The sequence below is a fragment of the Eumetopias jubatus genome, unplaced genomic scaffold (genome assembly GCF_037043125.1).
Source record: "Eumetopias jubatus isolate StellerSeaLion01/CBP00866 unplaced genomic scaffold, mEumJub1_p1.0 scaffold_11, whole genome shotgun sequence".
NCBI classification, from domain to species: domain Eukaryota; kingdom Metazoa; phylum Chordata; class Mammalia; order Carnivora; family Otariidae; genus Eumetopias; species Eumetopias jubatus.
Window position 1 is genome coordinate 104636367 of NW_028274817.1, and position 6646 is coordinate 104643012.

A 6646-nucleotide genomic window follows, 5' to 3' on the forward strand; every position below is an offset into this window, starting at 1 on the left:
TTTTACACAATTTGTTTTAAAGAATTTTGATATATATCTGTTAATTTTCTTTCTGTTTTTTCCTTTACTCATTTTTAATTTTGTTATTATAGCAATTTATCCTTTTTTGTATATTGATCTAGTGTCATTTTATCATTTAAAAATATATAACTGGTTTTGGATTTTTAATACTACTATTGATTTAAGACTTTAAAATTTTACTTTGTTATTTCCATGTCTATATGTTGGGGTTTTTTTCCCAAAAACTTTTAACATTGAAAATGTAACAATTAAAAAAAATACTATTTCTTATTTAGGGGTATATGAGTTTAAGACTCTCGATTTTTTTTTTTTTTACTAAGATTAGCTTTAGCATTATCTGTTTTTAAAACGTGTCCTGTATCATCATTGTCTCTCTATTGTGTAGTTTTGATTTGTAGTTCACCTTTAATCTAAGAGTTGTATAATAGTCTTTTGTCTCTAATTCTTAAATATTTTGAGATAATTTTAGATTTTCTTTCCTCCTTAATTTTAAGTATTACACCATTGTGGTCAGAAAATACGACTTTTTTTCCATTCTTTAATGCATTGTAATTTCCTTTGTGATTTAGCATATGCTCAATTTTAGCAGTCGCCTTATCGTACAGTGCCCTGCTCATATCCCTCAGACCTCACAGTTTTCATTGTGTACCTTTGAACTGCCAGCTGCAAGTGTCCATATCTCTCTAACACAGAGTTTTTCTCTTAGAAGCCTGTTCTGTTCCCATCGATAGTCCAGAAGCTCTGAATTAACGCATGCCCCACAACTCTCAACTGAAGACTGCTGGGATGCGGTATATAAACACTCTAGTTGCCTCCCTCCCTTTGGTGGGAAAATTTGGTCATATTTTATACCATTTCCCAAAGTTTTTCTGTGTGATTAATCTGTGACAGGTAGTTTAATTATGCGCCCTTTATAGGATGTTTTCCTTTCACTGTACACCTTTTCTCTTCCCTACTTGTGTCCCTTGTCTTCCCTAGTACATACATTTCACTGGAATTCTTGTCTCAAGACTTGCTTCTGGGGGAATTCAAAATGAGACAATACCAATCATATTACTACATTTTTTCTTGTTAGATTATATGGTAAACTACTCCAAAGATTATGTGACTTAGTCATTAGCAATTCATGGTAGGTTAAAATCGGTTTCTCGTTCATTGTTTCCCTTAATTTTGTTCTTGCAGTCTGTATTTCATATTTTCAACATTTTGTTACTCAGTAGCTTAATATTAATCACAAAATTTTCTCAGTATGAACAGTGCTCTTTATAACATGCCCTTTGTTTTCTTCTTTAAGAATTCTGTATTTTCTAGCATCAATATCATGGCACAACTTGGTTCATACTTTTGCTTTTAAATCATTTTAGATACACCCATTCGATACAGCATCTATATGCTAGTGTTATTTTTATCTGTTCAACCTGTTATTTCTAATATGTGAACTTTAATCCCATTTCTGCTTATTGATATACAGATATTTGGTCTTGGTTCTTTTATGTTTTTTTCTTAAATGCTTCCTTTGTTTTCTCTCTTCTGCTGTGTGAATTGTGTGTGGATTTCTTTTTTCTAGTGTTTGGCTTTAGAACCTTAGATGACATACGATGAATTTTGAAGGATGGAAAGAACCTCTCCTCTACAGGTTGACAGGGGGTGAAAGTCCTTCCATAAAGAGAGATTAATGTGTGCCCTTGCAAAGGAGGCAAATGTTGTTCTAGAAGGAATGAGAGTAGGTACCACCTTAATGAAACACTGGTCCTTTCTCTGGTACTGTCTTTTGGTGGGGGGGGAGAATTACTTAAAGGAAAATACTGTAATGGGGCCCTTGTAGTTCTGGCATTTAAATTCCTCATGATCTGAAATACCTTAAGATATCAAACGCCCCACTTTTCAACCCTTTAAAATAGTGCATTAAATTAGTTCAGATCCAAGTGCTTCTCTTCCAGTTTTGAAAAATTTGTTTTCTGATGATTCTTGTTTTCACTTTGGGATGGGTGGCTATGAATATGGAGCATTAATAATCGTTGTCATGATGTTTGTAAAGTTACTTGTCAGTGCTTTTCCAGATAATTATAATAAAAAAATGACACTAGTGATATCTAATACATAGTATTAGATATTTAATGAACACTGGTCCCTGTTATTTGTATGTAGCAACTCATTTAAGCCTTCTGAGTTAAATGAGATTATATTGCATACAACTATGAGCTGTATATTAATAAAACTATAAATTTATATCTGAAAAAACTGAGTCACAGAGGCTATATATCCTTCCCAGGGTTTCACATCCCTTTAATAGCAGAGCCAGGAGTTGATTTCATAATTCATTGTGCTTGCCTAATGAACTTTTAACCACTTTTTAAGCATGATACTACATATCCTCAGACAAGAGTCATCTTTTAAGAATACATATCTGGGAATATAAAATACTTCACTCTAATCCTTCTGTTTCTTATACCTAAAACGTGTATAAGATAAATGAAACAAACAGCAGAAGACTATGAAAGATGGAGAAAAGAAAGCCAATCCAGCTAGGGCCCTTGGTATTCCAGAAAGGAGTCAGAGTTGAGTCCCCTGGAGATTTTTTTTTTTTTTAACCTGTATATACCAACCTGAGTGTAAGAGAAGTTCTCAACTCAGAAATGTCAGCAGGTCGTGAGAAAAAAACAAAGAACAATGAAAAAAATAGAGTAAGTCTGCTTTTTTTCTGGTCAGGAGACTGGAGGGCAGTGGTTCTCAACTGGCAGTGATTTTGTTCCCCAGGGGACGTTTGGCAACATCTGGAGACATTTGGGGTGATCACTGGGGGTGAGGGAGCTCTATGGACATCTAGTGTCTAGAGGCCAGGAATGTTGCTCAGCACTCTACAATGCACAGAGCAGCTACCCCAAGTCAAAGAATTATCCAGCCCCAAATATCAATAGTGCCAAGGTGGAGAAATCCTGCTCTGAGTGGTCTAAGCAGGGATCAGCTAACTATGGCCCTCTTCACCAAATCCAGCCCACCACCTGTTTTTCATAAATGATGCCTCACTGGAACTTTGTTTGTGTGTAATACATATGATGTGTGTGTGTGTGTGTGTGTGTGTGTGTGTGTGAGAGAGAGAGAGAGAGAGAGAGACAGAGAGAGAGAGAGAGAGAGAGATAAGAGAGAGACTTGTTATGGACAGTTTTAATAGGAATTATTTTTGTTCAAAGTAACAAAAAAAAATAGCATTTAAGCATTTAAGCAGAATCTTCTTGCAATATACAGAAGGCTGTTGGGGGCAAGCCTTTACTCTATTTTTTGCTGCACTGATTTCACTGAGATCTGGTGGCGATGTTGTTTTCCTGATCAGCATACTCCGGGGGAAGGGTACTCTGCTATAGGCCTTGTAGTGTTCTATTACACTTCTCTACTCAACTTTCTCTTTGCTTTTGCAGATGTACTAAAAGTATAAGAAATAACAATAGACAATCTCTCTAAAGGAAATACTTTGTTGGAAAAATGAAATTATATTTTAAAGTTAGTATTTTCAGTAGAATTGATTACTTCATCATACTTCACTGTAATTTCTACATAGAGTGATACTTTTACGTATTTAACATGTATGAACTGATGACACACTGCAAATTCCTCATGAAGATTTTTTCATAGTGTTACAATTATTCTCTCTTCAAGATACATCTTAATTACAAATGTGGAAATAGTAACTTGACAGTAGAGAAACCTGATGGATACCTCCTTAACCAAGTGATCAAGGTTAATATCAGTAATAAGACATACCAACATCAAACCAATCCCTTGACATGATATAATGAGAAGAACTCACTTTTACTCCTGTAGCATTCTTGGCAAAATATGTATAACTGGAATTCCTCATGAAGAAACATCACACAAATCCAAATTGAGGAAAATTCAACAAAATAATTGGCCAGTTCTCTTCAAAAGTGTCAAGGCCATGACACTTCCCCAGATTGGAAAACATGACAGCTAAATGCTGTGTGTCATTCTGGATTGGATTCTGGAGTAGTAAAAGGACATTAATGTGACATTTGATGATATTTGATTAAATTTTGTAGATTAGTTAGTAGTTCTCTACCAGTGATAATTCCCAGGTTCTGGCAATAGCACTATGGTTATATAAAATGATAATATTCAGGGAAGCTATATAAAGATAGAGGAACTCTGTTTACTCTATTTTTGCAACTTGCAAATACATATATATATATATATATTGCTTTTCCTTCCATCAAGTCTAGCACAAATTAGCAGCTCCATTAAATCATAAATTAATAAAAATACATCCATTAGTTTAATCTTAAATTTTATTTGTCTGTACTTTCTTTTAACCATTTGTTTCCTGATACTAGACCATACTTTTACCTGCATGGAATCCAATTATTTTTTTGTATACAGAGACCTGCAAAATCCCAATACCCAACTGTGTCCACATGTATTTTCAAAGACTCTAATGATACCCCACATTTTCTGCTAGAAGATATGGCACTAGCAGCCTCTTTAGGATAATAAGGAAATCACTGATGGTACATACAATACCAGCAGAACTATCAGGGCCTGATTTGGAATGCTAGCATATCATTCATATTTATCATTGGATTCATGAACCCCTTTTAGTAACTGGAATATATATTTATATATTTTTAAGATATTAAAACCTTAGCTCTTTAATTTGTTTTATTTTTGTTGTTTTCTCTCATTTGTATTGAAGGCTTTTGGATACAGCACTCAGATAAGTCATGAATTCATTTTTAAAGCTGTCATAGTATTTGAACTTCCCATATCTCCCTTCACTTAAAAGGTACCTACAGTAGATACATAAAATATAAGTAATTCCACATGCCTCATATGCAAATCTCTACTTTTGTGTATTCCATATCTTTAATAATCAAGAGAAATAAATATTCTTTTGCTTTTTATAATCTTGATAAATATCATTACTATTCTAAAAGTATGATGATGTCATTGTTTGAAGCCTCTGGATGAAACAAATGAATTATAAGCTAGTTATCCTTTAGATTAAAAAAAAATCGAAACCTAAAAATCTTATTATTTGGAAGCAGCCAAATCTATTGTTAGATTTAACTTAACAAGATTTAACTTAACAAATTTAACTTAAAATTAAATTGTAGTATTTTATTGTCAAGATCAGAACAAAACTCAGCATTGCCTCCATGGAATCTAAAACGCTTACATAGCTAGATTTATTATAGTAAAAAAGATGTTAATAAAGCTAATATAAATGAATGGGCTCCCATTCTAGAACTGCTTTAAAATGAAAGGAGGCTTATTAAAGTGAATTATATTAGAGTTGTAGTGAAGAGTGAGCTTGAACATATTATTATTGTGGTTAAAATAATGGGTGTGGTCTGCTGACATATAAAAATTCTTAAATGAAATAAGTTAACTTTCATCTGGAGAAATTGCCTCATAGTCCAGGACTATCTACAATAAGATCCACATACATTAGGCAACCCAAAGATTGTCATCCTGCGGGTGATTTCTGTAGTGGAAACTCATTTCAGTATTATGCTCTTAAACTATCCATCTGTGAGAATTTTATTTTATTTTGTTTGTTAAGAAAATTTTCATGGTTTTGTTGTATCGTGAGGCATTGAAACATCTGAACAAATCAGTATGTGAATGGTGAGTCAGCTGCTTTCTCCTTCACTTCTTTGGGTTACTAGAGCTTGTCAGTATATTAAAAAAAAAAAAAAAAAGACAACCTTTTGTGTCATTTAAGTCTTTCCAAGGCATGCACTAGTACAATACAAACTTCTCCTGTCCAGGTAAAAGTAGCCTAGCATCCAGACATCATGCACAGTACCTCAGGAATAGCAGCACACTGCACCTGCTCCCAGCACAGTGCTGCTCATTTATGTATGATATTTGGAGCATCTGGAGGAGTATGAATGGTATAGGAAAGAGAATGGAGGGGGAAACAGTGTGAGTACCTGGAAGGGAGGAGAGGAGGTCAGCTGAAGTTGTGCAGGGCAAGCCTGAACATGTCATTGGTGCAAACTTAAGCATCTTTGATGTTCTTTAGTAGGAATATCTGTTGGAATCCCATCATGGGGTCTTCATCAGCCTTGAGCTGGCCCATGACCCTGGTGATGATGCAGCTATCTAGCACGGGCTAATGATCCTGTGCCATGATGCTGTGCTAGATTTTCTGAAGCAGAAGACTCGACAGTCTCTCCACAATTGTAGCTTTCCGCTGGAATTGCTGTCCTTCCCACCTGAGGCATGATGTGTCAATATAACTGGCACCTAAATGCATTCTGTCATTATTAAATAACTGGTAGTATTGTTGAATTAAGCTGGATCCATTCTGCTCCCAAATTGGCTTATTTCCCATTCTAGAGCATCACCCGACCTCACTGAGATCTGGGGAGCCTGCATGTCGACAGCAACGCTGATCTGCTGCCCTGAGAATCTTAAATATTGATTTCACTGTAATTAAAATAACTTCTGATATAAAATTGAAAAGACATCTATTTAAATCAAGCAAGCTTGTAAATAATTAGAGGGATGTATATAAATCCCACTTGCTATTAAAATGTGACACAGTTTTTAACTAAGACATGTGTTTAATGGTCTTTCAAATGATTTCCCATATTCAGGGTCTTTT

The 6646-nt window shown here is 34.6% G+C and overlaps 1 pseudogene; it reads right to left on the bottom strand.

Moving 5' to 3' along the window:
- Positions 1-5989: 5989 nt before the first annotated feature.
- On the bottom strand, positions 5990-6373 carry LOC114197585 (nuclear transport factor 2 pseudogene; annotated as a pseudogene).
- Between the last annotated feature and the right edge of the window lie 273 nt (positions 6374-6646).